Genomic DNA, 18,611 nt, shown 5'->3' with positions numbered 1-18,611 from the left:
CTGAGAAAGGAGAAACATGGTTGAGAGTACATGTATAAAAAGTAAACCATTAAGAGTTAAATGTTCAAAGCCCCTTGCATGGATTGTCAAAACTGCCACTCTGATTTCTTCTCATGATTGATTAAAAAACTAGATTCCCCTTTTCTGTTAAATTAATGAAGAAATTATATATTTTGAGAAAAGGTCTTATAAAAATGAACCAATCATTTGTGTGTATGTATCTTTCCCTCTCAGTTTGGCTTTCTCTCACACTCACTCTATAGGGTTATGACCATGAAAACTTCTTAAACATCCCTTTCACTGATATTTGCAGTAATCTAATCAAGGTAGGCTGGATTACACAAGGGGGAAGGGAGCAACTATCTGTTGAAATGTTGCCAAAAATTACATATTCTTCTTAAAGTAAAATAAACACTTGACAAAGCTGCTAATCATCCCTAGTGAGAAAGGCTTACCATTTCAATATTAGGATGACGAGCTTCCCACTGATCTTAGAAGTGGCACAGTCAGATGAATCCATTTCTCTTGGAAATCGTTTAGATTAAAATTACATTCACATAGATGAAAAATGTAGGGGATGCTTAATGTAGGGGATGCTTAAAACATCATGTAAAAATGTATTGACTCACCAGCAGGTTTCCTAATTCTCCCTAATAGTCTGCAGTGAATATTTAGGTCAGATAATGAAAAATTTACAGGGTAATCCTATATACGTCTGCTCAGAAGAAAGCCCCGTGGAATAAAATGGAACTTACAACCAGGTAAAAGTATATGTGTAGGATGTGCAACCCGAGGCAGCAATCCAAGATGAACTGAAATGGAAGTTAGTCCCATTTGATTTGGAGTAGAAATGAAGATTGCACTGCATGTCTTGAAGAAATATTCTTCTATGCACTGTGCAAACATTGCATTGAATTTCATTGAAACTCTAATAGAACAATGTCAAGGGAAAGCCAGTAGAAAGGAAATATAGGTAGGTACCTATCTCTTTGTCTATCTACACAGACATTTGTCTATGTAGACATCAAAGGTGTTAACAAATATGCTGATTCACTTGTTTTGCATTTTTATGCAGTAATTGTTCAGACCAAACTATGCTAGAGCACACAGACACAATATTCCCATATCAAATAATAAAAGAACAAAGAAGACATATTTATCTCGATTAAGACAATTTCATACTACCTCTTGACAATTAAATTTGAATCAAGCTTTTGTGGAAAGTGCGCCAGGAAATGTACCTGTAGAAAATCTGTGGCTGGGGACTCAATTGAATACAAACATTGTTTTTTTTCCAGAAGTATTCCATTCAAAGAAAAAGAAAGAGGAAAGGAGATTATAGAATTTAATGATTAAGAATGTGTGCAATGCGGTAGAAGTGCATTTGTTTCCTTGGAAACAAACTAGTACTGTTGCACTGGAGGAATTTGTAAGCATTAAATATTCTGTAATCAGGTCCCAAGAGAATACACTTTAAAAATTTGAAAGGGATAAATATTTGATATTCTTGGCTATTTTCTGACTGCACTTGATGAGCTCTGCTGTCAATGGGTGGCGATTCTCACCCTGGAGAAATTGATATGATATGTGAGCTTTCCCTGCCGAACAATACACTGAAAATGCTACACTTTCAGATAGGGTCAACAACTGTGATCTCATAAAGAAATATTTAGATCACTTAAGTACTGATGGCTAAGGCAGCTACATGCAAATAAAGGTAGACAGCGAGAGACCTATAAAGAATGAAGGGAATGAGACACAGCCTAGATTGCTATTGCTTGTGGGAAGTAAATGTTTCAAATAGCAAAGATAGGAAAGAAGAGGAAAGAGAGCTGCAAAGTGGTTATAACTTTTGGGATATTTGTTTAAGAAGATAGTATCATTGCAAGCCAGTAACTTTTTTCTTTTTTTTATTAGCTGAAAGCTCACTTTAAAGCTATTCTATAGTCCCTAAATTAACTGGATATTTGCTTTCAGATTTTTCTTTTGAAAATAGTCTTTAGGAAAACATGCAACCAGTCATGTTAAAATACTGAGGAAACCCAATCCTAGGTTTCCATTCATAAACAGGAATGCAGACTTCTATGACTTCGTAAGAAAATGTGTTCTGTTGACATTTCCTGTCTAGTATAACAGACCAAGACGTGGGCAGATATGGCAAACATCTGAGTTTATGGATGGCTTGCCAAACTCAGCCTGCATCCCTTGTTTCCAGTTCTAACCAGATCCACTATAATGTTTCTGTTCAGTAGACAGGAAATAGAAGGAATTAATCATGGTTTGGTATACTATCCTGAAGTGTAGCTATACTGAATTGGATTGGTTTTCTGGTGTGGGACTTAATGCCCTAGTCTAGAATCGTGCATGCTCTGATTCATACTCAGAACTGTATATACCGTATATACTCGAAGATAAGCTGAGTTTTTCAGTCCTTTTTTTAAGCTGAAAAAGCCTCCCTCGGCTTATAATGGAGTCAAGGTCAAGGCCGGCAATGGAGCCAGCAGGCTATTGCTTGCAATATATGATATATTTCTCTCTTACCCTCCCTTATCAGTGTGTTTGTTTTTTTTTTTTGCAAAGCCTCCCTCGCTCTTAATCAAGGGAATGTTTTGAAAAGGGAAATATGCCCTTGCAAGTCAGGAAGAAGAAAAATATACATTCATTAATCTTATGAAAGCATTTCCCCCTGAAATATTTGTTAAACTCTCCTACAGATATATAGGCATTAACCTCTTGCAAGCTTTTGCAATCCTTATGTACCTATATATCTCTATTTATCTAGTATCTATATTAATTTTATATTTGAATTTTTCCCCTAATATGTTTGCAGGTCTTTGCAAATCCTATATACATATAGATCCATGTACCTGTATATCTGTAACAATACATATACATTATTTTTATATATGAATTTACCCTCATATGTTTGCAAATCTCTGCAAATCCTATATAGTTATAATTATCTATATAAAGAGAGATGTCTGGATAGATATGAATATATTCTTATCTACCTATATATAGGGCTTGCAAATATTACAGGGGGAAAATGAACACACACAGAGACACAGAGATAATTTGCAAATGTTTCAGGGGGAAATGGATATGTGAAATTAGTATCTATAATTATAGATCTATATCTAGCTCTGCATTGTTTATATAAGCATTGAATGTTTGCCTGTTACTATGTTGGCAGCTGGCCTGAGTCCCCATGGGGAGATAGGATAGTTGTTGTTATTATTATTATTATTATTATTATTATTATTATTATTATTATTATTATTATTATTAAGTTATCCCAGTTTTCTGTGGTAAAATTAGGTGCCTTGGCGTATATTTGGGTCAGCTTATATTCGAGTATCTACGGCAGGGGTCCTCAAACTTTTTAAGTGGAGGGCCGATTCATGCTCCCTCAGATTGTTGAGGGGCCGAATTATCATTTGAAAAAAAAAATGAACAAATTCCTATGCTCACTGCACACGTCTTATTTGTAGTGCAAAAAAAAAAAAACAAACAAACCCAGCAACAATTACTTATTTATTTACTACATTTATACCCCACATAGCATATTGTGCTATGCTAATAATATAATATATTGCACATACATTATATTATTAGCATAGCACAATATTAGCATCATATATTACTATATTGTACTATACCATTATACCGTAATATTATTAGTAATATTACATTTAATATATAATATATAATTAATATTATTATATTGTACAATATTATTATATTGTATTATTATTATTAGCCATCCTGAGTCTCCTATTGGGTGAGAAGGACGGGGGTAGAAATACTGTAATAAATAAATAAATATTATATTGGGTTGTTGTATGTCTTTCGGGCTGTGTGGCCATGTTCCAGAAGCATTCTCTCCTGACGTTTCGCCCACATCTATGGCAGGCATCCTCAGAGGTTGTGAGGTATGGATAAACTAAGTCAGGAAAGGAAAGAATATATATCTGTGTAGAGTCCAAGGTGTGGCAAGAGTTCTGGTCATCCGCAAACCCAATCAACAATTGGGCCACACAGTTTACAGAAAACCTACACATACAGATAGATACCTTCATAAAAACTCCAACCATCACCCAAGTCAAAAAAGGAGCACAATCAAAGCCCTGACAGACCGTGCACAAAGAATCTGCGAACCTCACCTCCTCCAAGGTGAACTCAACCACCTAAACTGGGCTCTACAGGCCAATGGATACTCCACCACAGACATCAGAAGAGCTGCAAGGCCAAGAACAAGCCATGAGAGTCAAGACAAAGATCCACCCAGAGGAAAGGTGTTCTTACCATATATCAAGGGAACTACTGACCGCATAGGGAAGCTGATGAAGAAGCACAACCTACAAACTATCTACAGACCCACGAAGAAAATCCAACAAATGCTACAGTCAGCAAAGGACAAGAGGGATCCTCTCTCTTCTGCAGGAGTCTACCGGATACCATGCAGCTGTGGACAAGTCTACATAGGGACCACCAAACGCAGCGCCCAAACAAGAGTCAAAGAACATGAAAGGCACTGCAGACTAATTCAACCAGAGAAATCAGCCATAGCAGAGCATTTGATGAACCAGCCTGGACACAGAATACTATTTGAGAACACAAAAATGCTGGACCATTCTAACAACTATCATGTCAGACTACACAGAGAAGCCATTGAAATCCACAAGCATGTGGACAACTTCAACAGAAAGGAAGAAACCATGAAAATGAACAAAATCTGGCTACCAGTATTACAAAACTCCAAAATCAAAACAGTAGATGGGAACCAACACAATGAGGACTTGACTGAACAAAGGATGCCCCCAGGCAAGGGACAAAACATTTCCAGTGCCAATTAGGGTGATTAACTGAAACATTAATGCTGGCTCCCAGTGACAAAGAACTCTTGCCACACCTTGGACTCTACACAGATATATATTCTTTCCTTTCCTGACTTAGTTTATCCATACCTCACAACCTCTGAGGATGCCTGCCATAGATGTGGGCGAAACGTCAGGAGAGAATGCTTCTGGAACATGGCCACACAGCCCGAAAGACATACAACAACCCTGTGATTCTGGCCATGAAAGCCTTCGACAACAAATATTATATTGTATTACATTATATTATTATTAATATTATATGTATACACAATATATTATATTATTACCATATCATTCATTTACAATATTTCATTTACAATATTGATAAATGAAAGAACAATACAATATTTAAAAAATAAAAATAATTTTAACCAACATACTGTAAACTTACCAAGATTTCAGTGGGAAGTGTGGGTCTGCTTCTGGCCAATGAGATAATCAAGTAGGATTGTTGTTATTGTGTGCCTTCAAGTCATTTCAGACTTTGGGCGAGCCTAAGTCTAAAACTGAGAGCGGGGGCCAGGTCAATGGCCTTGGAGGGCCGCATCCAGCCCCCGGGCCTTAGTTTGGGGACCCCTGATCTACGGTAATCTTTTTTCCCCCTGATGTGGTTATATAGAGATAAAAGGATTTCTTTTGGTGTTAGAACCTCATACCTTGTTCACCTCAGGCAAATAACACAATTTCTCCTGGTCCTGATCAAGTCAAAACTAGCCATCAGATTTTTAAGCCCTTTCAGAATCAAGCCACAAAGGATGAATATATTAAAATAAATAATAGCTGCAAATAAATATGTAGTAAAGTGCCCCCTTCCTCAAATTGTAAAACCATGGAAGTGGCAATTTTGAATCCTTCATGGGTAAGGAAATGTTCAAGGTCATGAGGATCTAAAGCTCAGTTCACTACTACTGTATGTTCCCCATATCTGTGGGACCAATACCCATGGTTTCAATTATTCACATGTAGGCAATTTTCTGCTTTCAGTATGACTCAATGTCATTCTTGACCGGAAGTTCTTAATTTCAATAGGATTTACATGTATCCACATAAGGAACCCCAGTGGCGAAGTGTGTTAAAGCACTGAGTTGCTGAACTTGCAGACCGAAAGGTCACAGTTTCAAATCCCAGGAGCGGCATGAGCGCCCGCTGTTAGCTCCAGCTTCTGCCAACCTAGCAGTTCGAAAACATGCCAATGTGAATAGATCAATAGGTACCGCTCTGGTGGGAAGGTAACGGCACTCCATGCAGTCATGCCAGCCACATGACCTTGGAGGTGTCTACGGACAACGCCAGCTCTTCGGCTTAGAAATGGAGATAAGCACCAACCCCCAGAGTCAGACATGACTGGACTTAACGTCAGGGAAAACCTTTATCTTTACTACATAAGGTTTGAGAATGTGTCCCCCACAGATATGGCCATCATATTACATTTCCATATTTCCAAAATAACATGCATTAATGTTACTTTGCTACTAAATTTATCGCAGCAGGCGTTTTGGTAGGAAATGGCAATATAGCCATCCCTGCAATAAATCGTAAGATTGAATTCCAAGATCCTGAAACTTCATGGCCCTTATGAATATTGAATATTATTTCAGTGCAAATAGCACCTACAAAATTATTGGTGGCACGTGTATACAACAACTGAGCTAGTGGTAGTGGTTGTTCATTAATTAGTGGTAGTTCATTATTTTAAAATGGAGGTTAGGGAGAGAAAGAAAGAAGACTAATTTATAATGCTATCACTAAGACTAGAATGCATTTCGATTAAAAAAATCTTATGAGGTGAGATTATCAGCTTACAATATTTTTATAGCTATACAGAAAAGAGATTTCAAAAAATTAATTCAAGCAAAATACTAGCAAAACATTATGAAAAACAGATATCTAACAAGGTTACAGAAGGATAATAATGTATTCTTGCATTTTCACATTATTAGATTATTAGTGGTCATAACTTAGATTTTCTTTTTCTAATTGCAGCCATAAAAATGTTGGTGCAACTATTTCACAGGATGTTTTTTAAAAGAAAAACAATAAACCTATATAGTAATGAAACCTGAATACCCTAGTATACACTTTTGAGTTGTAACAGCATAACTGGTGAAATCATAACTCCATTTTGGAACATTTATTTATTTATTTATTTATTTATTTACAGCATTTGTATTCTGCCCTTCTCACCCCGAAGGGGACTCAGGGCAGATCACATTGCACACATAAAGGCAAACATTCAATGCCTTGACATAGAACAGAAACAGAGACAAGACGCAGGCACCGGGCTGGCCTCGAACTCATGACCAGAGTGATTTGTTGATTTGTTGCAGCTGGCTTGCTTTCCAGCCCGCGCCACAGCCCGGTCCTTGGTGACTAGGGCTCAAAGTCACAAAGGCCTATGTCCATAATTTTCAGGAACAGGCACGCATCAATTTTAAGTGATGTTGTGGTCTAGTTAATGCTATATTTTATTCCCTTCTCTCCTGAAGAAGAAGGTGGAGGCAAACACATGGGACTTCTTTTTTATTCAAGTCCAAAATGCATTCAGAAAAGATGACACTTCTTCCTCTAACCCATGTCATACAGATAGAAAAGGTTCTCTACCTCATGGATCCTGACACCTTGCAATTCTTTCTTCCCTTGGGAAATGAAGAAACTAATTCAAATAATTGCCTTTCTTCTCTACATGAGGATTTGGGTTGCAAGTTTTTCTGCAAGTAGCATTGGAAGTTAAAGGGATGAGAGAAGGGGAAATATGGTGGAATGGGGTAACAAGACCATCTGAAATCATGAGTTCTGCCTACATCAGCTTGCATAAAAATCTATAATAAGTAAATCTTGTCATGCTACTATCCTGGAGGAAACAGACAAGAGAACCAGTGTTTGGGGTTCTGTAACCAGAGTTTGGAAAAATAACTTTTTGGACTTCAACTCCCAGAATTTCTCTGCCACTATGGAAAGGTAAAGTCTCACATTCCCTTTGTTTTGGCACTCTCTGGGAGGGTTGCCATGTTTTTTTTCCTCCTACTTGTTGCCATTTATCTCTTTAGCCTTCAAATCTTTCTCTATAGTTATTGAAAATTATTATCTCTATTTCCTATGTTGCTTCTGGTAGTCCTGTTTTTCCCATTTAACTCAGAAGGAGGGAGAAGCAAGGAAAGGCTTTAGAGAATGCCATGAATGGTTGGAGAAAAGGTAGAAGATGGAGACTTCAACTTCAATTGAGATGGAGGCTTAGAAATCCAGTCATATCCCCCAAGAAGACCATCCTTAGACATTCTGTTTCATAAAGGTGTCCCCTATCCAAAGAAAACCAAACTGAGGATAAAAAACCCACAAGAAATTACCCTTTCTTGATAGTAAAATAATGACGACAATGACAACAAAGAACAATACAATCCCCATCCATTTATACCAAACTAAATTATCTTCTTTTTTGATGTAAAAGATGAATGCACTCTTGCTTAATACAACATATTTTTGAGTAGAATTACATAAGATTTTGCTATGAAAGACAATTTCATAATGCAGTTCCCTTTGTGTTTCCTAGCCATTCCTTTGCTTGCATGGCTCTCTTTTTTATTTTTTATTTCTTTCAGAAGAAGATTATAACTAAATCATTGCAATATGGCAGTTAGAGGAGCACACACAAACACACACACACACTTAGGCTATTAGTAGTAATGCCTGAGGAAAATTCTTTTTGCACTGCTACAAAGAAAAGATTCAGAGTACCAGAATATGTGTGGGAAAGTTTGAGTTTTTGTGTCCATGTGGTAATGAGATAACAATGTCTGACTTTAAATCTGTAAAAAGGAAAATGTGTAGGCCACATCAGTCTGGTCCTGTATAAAGAACTCTTTAAAACTCTCTCACATACATACACCCACACAAACATACCCTTACATACTTACTTAACAAAAAAAGAGCACATTTTGTACCAGTTACATGTTCAGAAAAATTGAAAGGTACAAACAAAATAACATGCACAAATATATACACTATTTCTTAGTCTAGGAAATGAGATTGTCTTTTAACACTGTATACAGCTATGTACACTGGGACTTATTCCATGTTTGTTAAAATCAATAGGAAGAATGATCTTGTTAACAAGTATTAGTAAAATTTGGGAACGTCTTTCCAAAATGTAGAACTAAAACTACAAAGAGGACAAAAATATTTTGCTATTTCATCAGGATCCAAAGACTCCTGCTGTTTTATTAAGTACAGCATAACTGTATGTGCAATGTTTCTCTTACTATACACAATTAGTATATCTGTGCCAATGCACATTTATATACCCTGTTTCCCCTAAAATAAGACATCCCCAGAAAATAAAACCTAGTAGAAGTGTTGTGACTGCGCCTTCGGGGATTATGGTTGATGGGGATGGAATTCGAAGAGGAAGAAAAAACCCTCGTGATGAGGGTTCACTGGAGGAGCTGCGCAGGAAGCGACTTAGAGAGCTATATGGGGGATCTTCTGAGGAAGATTCAGATGGGGAGATGGATGCTGAGGAACAGGTGGTGACTGGGGAAGCGGGCACTGAATGGGCACAGCCACCGGAGATGTCTGGGGTTTTGGGGTCTATGGATACTTCTGAACCTGGGGTTTCTGCAGGAGCTGATCCCAATTGGGATGCTTGGAGAAGGGAGGATGGTTCTTTAAGTGTTCATGGGGCTAAGTGTGGGCAGGATGATTGGGACTCTGACGAATTGCTAGGTACTCCAGATCCACGAGCTCTAGCTGTGTGGAGCTCAGACTCTGAGTAGATTTGGGACACCTGGTGTTTGGGTGTGAGTGTTTGGTCACCCAGGAGGAAGGGGAATAAAATGGGAATGTTTGGCCACTGCACTTTGCGTGTGGCAAGGTGTTGCTGAGGCGCCATTGGGATCTCTGTGTTTCCATGACGACTGGACTTGGACTATGATTTGAATCTGCTGTTATCACCTAGCTTGGCTCTCGCTGTGTCTTATCGTGGACCTGTTTTGGATGACTGCACCCTCTTCAGACCTTGGATCGGAATTTGACCTTGCTACTGCCTTCGCCCTGTGATTGATGACTACTATCGGCTTTTGACTCCTGGCTTGCTCTTTGGACACCGCTGTTATCTCCTGACCTGACCTTGGAATCCCGGACGACATCTTTTCACCATCCTTTTGGAGCCTTCGGCTTTATCCACATTGTGGAAGCAGTCTACTGCATTCTTAGTTTGTTTGTTTGTTTCCTGACCAATTTGGTGTTTTCTTTTGGGAACTGTTCCTTTGAAAAATACAGAGCCGGCTGGCAAGGCTTGGACTCAGAAAGTGCAGTTTGCACTAAGTTTGTTTAGCTTTGTTTTTACGTGCTTGTGTTGCTGAATTATATTTTTGTTTGAACTGCTCTTGAAGCACTGATAGTGAAGTGTTTCAAGGTTTTTTCTGTGTTAACATTACTTTTTGGCTTATCTGCTGAATAAACTCTATTTTTGTTCGCTAATTGGCGTCTGACTCTTGACAGATTGCCACACGCCTAACAACAACAACAAAGGGCCAAGTTAACATGGCTGGACTGGACGCCAGAGTGGCAGCTTTGGAACTGGAATTGGAAGTCTTAAAGAAGGCACAGCAGATCAAAGGACAAGTTATTGTTCCTGAACGTTTTGATGGAGCCAGGGAGAAACTTCCAACCTTTTTGGCTCAAGTGGACCTATACTTTTTGCAAATATCTGACCTCTCGTTTCCTACAGACACTAACAAAGTTGCATTTATTTTGAGTTTACTAACTGGGCCAGCGGGGCGTTGGGCAGTTAATGTAATCAGGGGCAATAGCCCAATTAAGAATAATTTGGTGGACTTTAAGGCAGCTCTTACTGAGACTTTTGGAGATCCTTTACAAAAGGAAAATGCGGGTTGGGCTTTATATCGGTTAAAGCAGGGTAAAGGATCTTTAATTGACTATTTGAATAAGTTTAATTTGCTTAAGCATCAGTTGGACTGGGGAGAACATGCTTTTATGTTGGCATTTACTGCTGGGTTGAATGATGGTTTGCAGGATGAACTGTCTCGTGTGGAACCAGCTCAAAATTGGGATGAGTTGGTAACCAAAGTTTGTAGAATTGAGGCTCGGTTGGAGTTTAGAAAGAAAACTCACAGGACTCCAGTTGTGGAGTATCATGCTAGTGCCCCTGTGAACTCTGGGGAGGAACCCATGCAGCTTGGAGTGCAACGCAAACTGTCCCAAGAGGAAAAAGATCGACGCAGACGATTAAGGCTGTGTTTATGCTGTGGAAATGAGGGGCATTTTGCTCATAATTGCTCTTTAAAACCGTCTCAGCTGGCAGGAAAAGGGAAGCCCTAATGCGCCATGAGTCCAGCGCATTAGGGCCTATGATGCAATTGCCTAGTGGAAATAAGCATGTGTTTGTGGCCATACAATTAAGTGTAATGGGTCAGAGACCAGTTAGTACTCAGGCATTTTTGGATTCAGGGGCTACCGTTTCGTACATAGACCAAAGTTTTGCAGAAAGGAATAAGATCTCAATATTGAAGAAAAAAGTCACAGCTTGGGTGGAGGGTGCTGATGGAAGGTTGTTGCATTCCGGGATGGTGGATCAAGAAACAGCGGGTGTAACCTGGCAAGTGCAAGGGCAAAAGGGGACGTTAACTTTTGATGTCACTGCACTACCTAGATGATGTCATCTTAGGTATGGACTGGTTGACACAGGTCAATCCTCGGGTGGATTGGGCTTGCGAACCTATTAGCTTGGACCCGCCAGTGTGTTTAACTCGCCTACGGCCGCTCCAGTCTTTTTTGTGGCAAAAAAGACAGGCGACTTGAGACTTGTGTGCGACTACCGTGTGCTAAATAAGTACACTGTTCGGGACAGGTACCCTCTACCTCTAATTCCTGAGTTATTGTCTCGGGTTCAGGGAGCTTCCATCTTCACTAAATTAGATCTGCGCGGGGCTTACAATCTGGTGTGTATAAAGGCTGGGGATGAATGGAAGACTGCGTTTAACACCTGTTATGGCGCTTACAAAAATTTAGTAATGCCATTTGGGTTGTGCAATGCGCCAGCGGTATTCCAACGGTTCATTAATGATGTGTTCCGGGACCTTTTGGACAAATTTATGGTGATTTATTTAGATGATATATTAATTTATTTGAAAAACGTTCGTGAACATGGGGAACATGTGTGTCAGGTTCTGTCTAGGCTCAGGGCAAATGGGTTGTTTGCTAAGGCCTCAAAGTGTGCCTTTCATGTGTCTGAGGTGGAGTTTTTGGGACATGTTATATCTGGGAGGGAGCTAAAAATGGACCCGCGAAAAGTGGACGCTGTCAATACCTGGCAAGAATTAACCTCCAAAAAAGATGTGCAAAGGTTTTTGGGTTTTGCCAATTATTATAGGGAGTTCATTCCCCATTTTGCACAATTGACAGTGCCTTTAACCCAACTCCTGCAAAAGAAGCGTTCATTTGAATGGACTACAGAGGCCAAAGAGGCATTTGTACAACTGAAACGTAGCTTTCAGAATGGGAACATTCTGGTACATCCAAATGTGAACAGACCATTTGTTGTCGAGGCAGATGCTTCTAATTATGCGCTGGGAGCAGTGCTCTCGCAGAAGGACCCGTCCGGTAGATTAAGGCCTTGTGGTTTCTATTCTAGACAACTCACTGCGTTTGAACAAAACTACACGATTTGGGAGAAAGAGTTGCTAGCTATCAAGGTGGCCTTCGAAGTTTGGAGGCATTGGTTGGAGGGGGCTAAACATCAGATAATGGTCTTGTCTGATCATAAAAACCTGGAGCATTTGCAGACTGCAAGGAAATTGAACCAAAGGCAAATTAGGTGGGCATTGTTCTTTTCCAGGTTTGACTTCAGAGTGCAATTTGTAGAGGGGAAGCAGAACTTGAGGGCTGATGCTTTGTCTAGGAAGCCTGAGTTTAAGACTGCTGAAATATCCTCTGAGCAAACCATTTTACCTGTTTCATTGTTAAATATGGTACAGGACAGGCAGGATCTTCATGACCGGGTGTTGTCCTCTCAAAAAGAGGATAGGTGGACGCAAGAACAGCTGATATTGCTCTCTCAACATATGAGGACTATACTGCCTAATTTACAAGATGAGGACGGGGTACTATCACGTAATGGGCAGATTTTTGTACCGCCTGGTAAATTACGCTTGGAAATCATCCAAGCATATCATGATGAGCCAACTGCGGGACATTTTGGGAGATTTAAGACTGTAAAAGCCATCACTCGTCATGAGGGCCCAAAATGAGGCAGGATATTTTAAAGTACTGTGATAGCTGTGCTATTTGTCAGCAGTGTAAACATCCAGTGGGTCGACCTTGTGGTTTATTATCGCCTCTACCCGTCCCAGAAAAGCCCTGGCAGATTATTTCTATGGACTTCATTACTGATTTGCCTAGGGTGGGTGGATATACTTGTATTTGGGTGGTGGTTGATTTGTTTTCCAAGATGGCTCATTTTATTCCATGCTCTAAAGTACCGGCGGCTACTACTCTAGCCAAGTTATTTGTGCGCCATATTTTCCGTTTGCACGGTGCTCCAGAAGTTATTATTTCGGACAGAGCACCGCAGTTTGTGTCGCAATTTTGGAAGCAGTTCCTTGCGCAACTTGGAACTAAGCTGAACGTCTCCACTGCGTTCCATCCGCAGACTGATGGGCAGTCTGAACGGGTAAATGGTCTGCTGGAACAGTATTTGCGCTGTTTTTGTTTACAGCAAGCTGGGGATTGGGTTCAATGGGTACCGGTGGCAGAGTTTGCGTATAACGCGGCGACACATAGCGCTAGCCAATACTCGCCTTTTGAAATTATGTATGGTTGCCATCCACGTGGGGTAGTAGCGCCTGCACAGAATACAGTGTTGCCTGATCCAGTATATCGTTCCAGTGAACTCAGGGCCTTGCAAAACGTTGCAAGGAAGCTTCTGCTGGAAGCTAAAGCAACGCAAAAATCACAAGCTGACAAACATCGTCAGCCTGGAGTGGAACTGAAGGAAGGGGATATGGTGTGGTTGTCTGCTAAGCACATCAGGACGCATTCAGGAAAATTTGGAGCTCGATTCTTAGGACCTTTCCCCATTGTTACCAAGATCTCTCCTGTGGCATTTAGATTGCGGTTACCTTCCACTCTGAAGGTTCATCCGGTGTTTCATCGATCTTTACTAAAATTGGACACGTCATCTAACCGGTCCTCAGTAGTTGCGGAGGTCTCAGATCCCACATTAATTCCGGTGGGAGGGGCCTTTGCGGGGAGGGATAGTGTTGTGACTGCGCCTTCGGGGATTATGGTTGATGGGGATGGAATTCGAAGAGGAAGAAAAAACCCTCGTGATGAGGGTTCACTGGAGGAGTTGCACAGGAAGCGACTTAGAGAGCTATATGGGGGATCTTCTGAGGAAGATTCAGATGGGGAGATGGATGCTGAGGAACAGGTGGTGGCTGGGGAAGCGGGCACTGAATGGGCACAGCAACCGGAGATGTCTGATCCCAATTGGGATGCTTGGAGAAGGGAGGATGGTTCTTTAAGTGTTCATGGGGCTAAGTGTGGGCAGGATGATTGGGACTCCGACGAATTGCTAGGTACTCCAGATCCATGAGCTCTAGCTGTGTGGAGCTCAGACTCTGAGTAGATTTGGGACACCTGGTGTTTGGGTGTGAGTGTTTGGTCACCCAGGAGGAAGGGGAATAAAATGGGAATGTTTGGCCACTGCACTTTGCGTGTGGCAAGGTGTTGCTGAGGCGCCATTGGGATCTCTGTGTTTCCATGAGGACTGGACTTGGACTATGATTTGAATCTGCTGTTATCACCTAGCTTGGCTCTCGCTGTGTCTTATCGTGGACCTGTTTTGGATGACTGCACCCTCTTCAGACCTTGGATCGGAATTTGACCTTGCTACTGCCTTTGCCCTGTGATTGATGACTACTATCGGCTTTTGACTCCTGGCTTGCTCTTTGGACACCGCTGTTATCTCCTGACCTGACCTTGGAATCCCGGACGACGTCTTTTCACCATCCTTTTGGAGCTTTCGGCTTTATCCACATTGTGGAAGCAGTCTACTGCATTCTTAGTTTGTTTGTTTGTTTCCTGACCAATTTGGTGTTTTCCTTTGGGAACTGTTCCTTTGAAAACTACAGAGCCGGCTGGCAGGGCTTGGACTCAGAAAGTGCAGTTTGCACTAAGTTTGTTTAGCTTTGTTTTTACCTGCTTGTGTTGCTGAATTATATTTTTGTTTGAACTGCCCTTGAAGCACTGATAGTGAAGTGTTTCAAGGTTTTTTCTGTGTTAACATTACTTTTTGGCTTATCTGCTGAATAAACTCTATTTTTGTTCGCTAATTGGCGTCTGACTCTTGACAAGAAGTTTTGCTGGGTTGCTAAATATAAGGCCTCCCCCAAAAGTAAGACCTAGCAAAGGTTTTGTTTGTAAGCATGCCTGCCGAACAGAACACCAGAGCATGCAGGATCGATAAATGTATGTACCATAGATTATTGTACATGGAAATAATGGTAGTAACAAGAGATTCTTGATAGGATTCACAGTTTGTCTGGTTATGCTGGTTTGTGATGACAACTACTATACAGTATATAATAAATGTTCTTTTTTTTTGTTCAACAATAAATGTGAATTCTTCTTCATGGAAAAATAAGACATCCCCTGAAAATAAGACTTAGAGCATCTTTGGGAGCAAAACTTAATATAAGACACTGTCTTATTTTCGGGGAAACACGGTAGGAAGGTATTGAAATTCTGAAGCCCAATGTGGAATAGTGGTAGAGAGGTATAGTAGGTTTTAAATTAGGACTCTGTATCACTGGGATCTGGATCCTCATGAGATCATGAAAACCCACTGGCCAACTTTGGGCAAGTTGCACTCTGACTTGCAAAAAAAAATACCAGAGAGAAAATGCAAGTAGTGTTCCAAGAAATGCAATGAGTTTGAGATTGGGAAATATTCATGTCTTTGACATGCACCAAGTTCTGAGTGCTTAAAATGCAATCAAGGAGACTCATAATGTAGGAGAGCTGGTTATCATGGTAAAAAGTAATTATCTCCAGTGGTAATCATGGTAAAACTCTTGACATAGCTTTATCTCTATAAAGATATCCACACTGAAACAGTGCAATCATATTCAAGGCACCATGAGTCTACCAACACTATATTTTCCTTCTTTGTTTCCCCCTGCCTTTGGAGTAATTTTCAATATGGTAAAAGTTAACAAAACATTTTAAGGAAAATGAAAGAAAACAAAATACATGCTAGTTATGTGCAGACCATATTGTATAGAACTCAAGATAACCCTGGTTTCTGTACACTATATAATTTTGTTGGAAGGATTTCAGTTGATGTCTTATTTGCTTGTTCTTCTCAAATCAGATCTGAGCAAAAGTCATTATCTCTAAAAAACAAAAAAACAAAAAACAAGTTGGAGTAATAATTTGAAAGGGTGAGCTACTATTAGCCACAAATTATGGAGGTGATGGACAATGCCTTGTTTTTCAAAAAGCATGTACCCTTATAGGAAGTGTAAATGATCTTCTGAACATGTATTTTCTAACCATCAGTGGTTATCCAATATTTCAGGCAGAGAACATACCCCGAGGCCAGCTGAGGTTCTAACAGAAATGCATTTAAAAATACAATAGATTGAAAGCATTCTTTTAAAAAAAACCAAGTTTATTCTCAATTGAAAATATTTTAATAAAAAGAATAGAAAGCATTTGTCATGTTAATAATTTAGGTGTGAGACATAGCACAGCTGACAGATGCACTCAACCTGGCAGAGGAATGTTCAGAATCTAGCTTTCCATGTATTGAGTTGTATTTTATATCTGAATTAGGTTCACCATTTTCTTTTGCTCTTCATCTTGAATAGGTACATGGTAGACTGGTCCACTGTCTTCTGTGAACAGCTTCACCTGTTGAACTTGGCCAGTACAGGTAAGACCTTCATCTTTTTTAAAAAATAAAATAAAGTAGAAATGTGCTAATTTCTGCATTTTTGTCACAATCAGGTCAGAATGATTTTTTTAAAGAATATTAAATCTTGGGAGTAAGAGAAACTTACAGTGTTAACTATATTGGAATGCAAAACATTTCCCTTTTTCCTCTGCCGTGTTCCCGTTCCAAGATAATGGAATTCAGAAAATGGATACTAATGTTTCCTTAATATAACATAGAAGTGAGTTTTCTATTGTTCTTCAAGTGCTCTCAGCAATTTTGTTTCACTGACCAGTGGCACACCCTCAGCTGCTCCCCTACCAACCCCACTCCTCACTTGAAATGTGACAAAGCCATATTAGATGTTTCAAACTCTCTGTATACTTTATTTTAATGAGCCAAATGTCAGTTAACCTGCTGTTTTTAATTGGTATTGAAAAAGATCCAGAACAGATGGTGAAGTCCAGGAATTCATACTAGTAGTTGTATGCACTTTTTAATGTGCATTTTGATAGAAGAGCTTCAAATACTGCCAATATCCTGCTGAACAAAACTTATCGCTTACATATTGCACTTAGAGGTCAGGGCCAGTGGTTCTATTATGGAATTGTTGTCTAACAGCATACAAATAGAGTACCTCCTAATTACTTCATAGGTGTTCACAAATAAAATTGGTTGGTCATATAACATTGCTTAGTCTGGTTATATTGCTAATTGTAACCCAATAGTTCAATTACAAGACTCAGGGGAATATCTGAAGGACAATTCAGACTCCAGGATATAGTTCTGAAATTTACCTTTGGAATCCTTTTTTTTAAAAATAGTTTATAAGTTCAAATGCACAGGAAGATTTTTGAAATAATGTAAGGTGGTTCTAATTATAGTAATGTAGGGTGCCCACTCCTTATTCAGCTAGAGTAAGTCTGTGCATTGCGTAGTTGAACAACATGCTAATTTTTGAGTTTTTTGCTAGAATTAATGAAATGGCAAAAGTAACATACATGCTAGAATTAATAAAATGGCAAAAGTAACATACAGCTGAAAGGTTTATAGTTAAATAGCAATATAGATCAGGAATCCAAACAGATAAAGAAAGAAAACAAAATAGAGAAGTCTAAAGGTTAAAGTTACTCAGAGAAAAATACATAGTTCCTTGAGTACCTCACTTGCAAATTTTCATTAAATCAAAACATTATCCAGTCTATGAAAACACGAAGAATTGAATCACAAATGGTTGCCTGAATATCTAGAGTCCCACTAATGACCTCATCAGATGGGGGTAAATTTGCCTTTCCTTTTTGCCACGTATCCCACTGGCTCCTATTCCACAATGCCAGGCTCCTATTCCACAGTACCTCCAGCAAAGCTCTGGTAAAAGAGAAGGCAAACTGGTACATGCTGCCATGGTGGCAGCACGGCAGGCTTCTCGTCTTCAATTGATATTATCGGGAGAAAGCCAGGTGGCTGACGCTTCCCCACCGAGGGATGGGGTGATGGGTGAGTCAGATGATGTGGGATGTGGGGCAACAGGTTCCCCATGCTCCCTAACAGGCACCACCAGATTCACCACAATGTATGGCAATTCTGGCGGTCCATCTGATGAGGTTGTCAATAAGGTTTAAGATAGTCACCTTTTGCTATTCCACTTCAACAGATAAATATCAGGTCAAGATGCTTGATAAACAAAGCTGCTAAGGTACTACTGTACTTTGATTCAGAAGATCGTTAAATGCCTTAAGCACTTTTCTTTATCTAGCAATAATATAATAATAAATAAA

Source organism: Anolis carolinensis, chromosome 1, assembly GCF_035594765.1.
Source record: "Anolis carolinensis isolate JA03-04 chromosome 1, rAnoCar3.1.pri, whole genome shotgun sequence".
Lineage (NCBI taxonomy): Eukaryota > Metazoa > Chordata > Lepidosauria > Squamata > Dactyloidae > Anolis > Anolis carolinensis.
The sequence above is the reverse complement of the archived record's forward strand: the minus strand, read 5'-3'. Positions refer to the sequence as shown.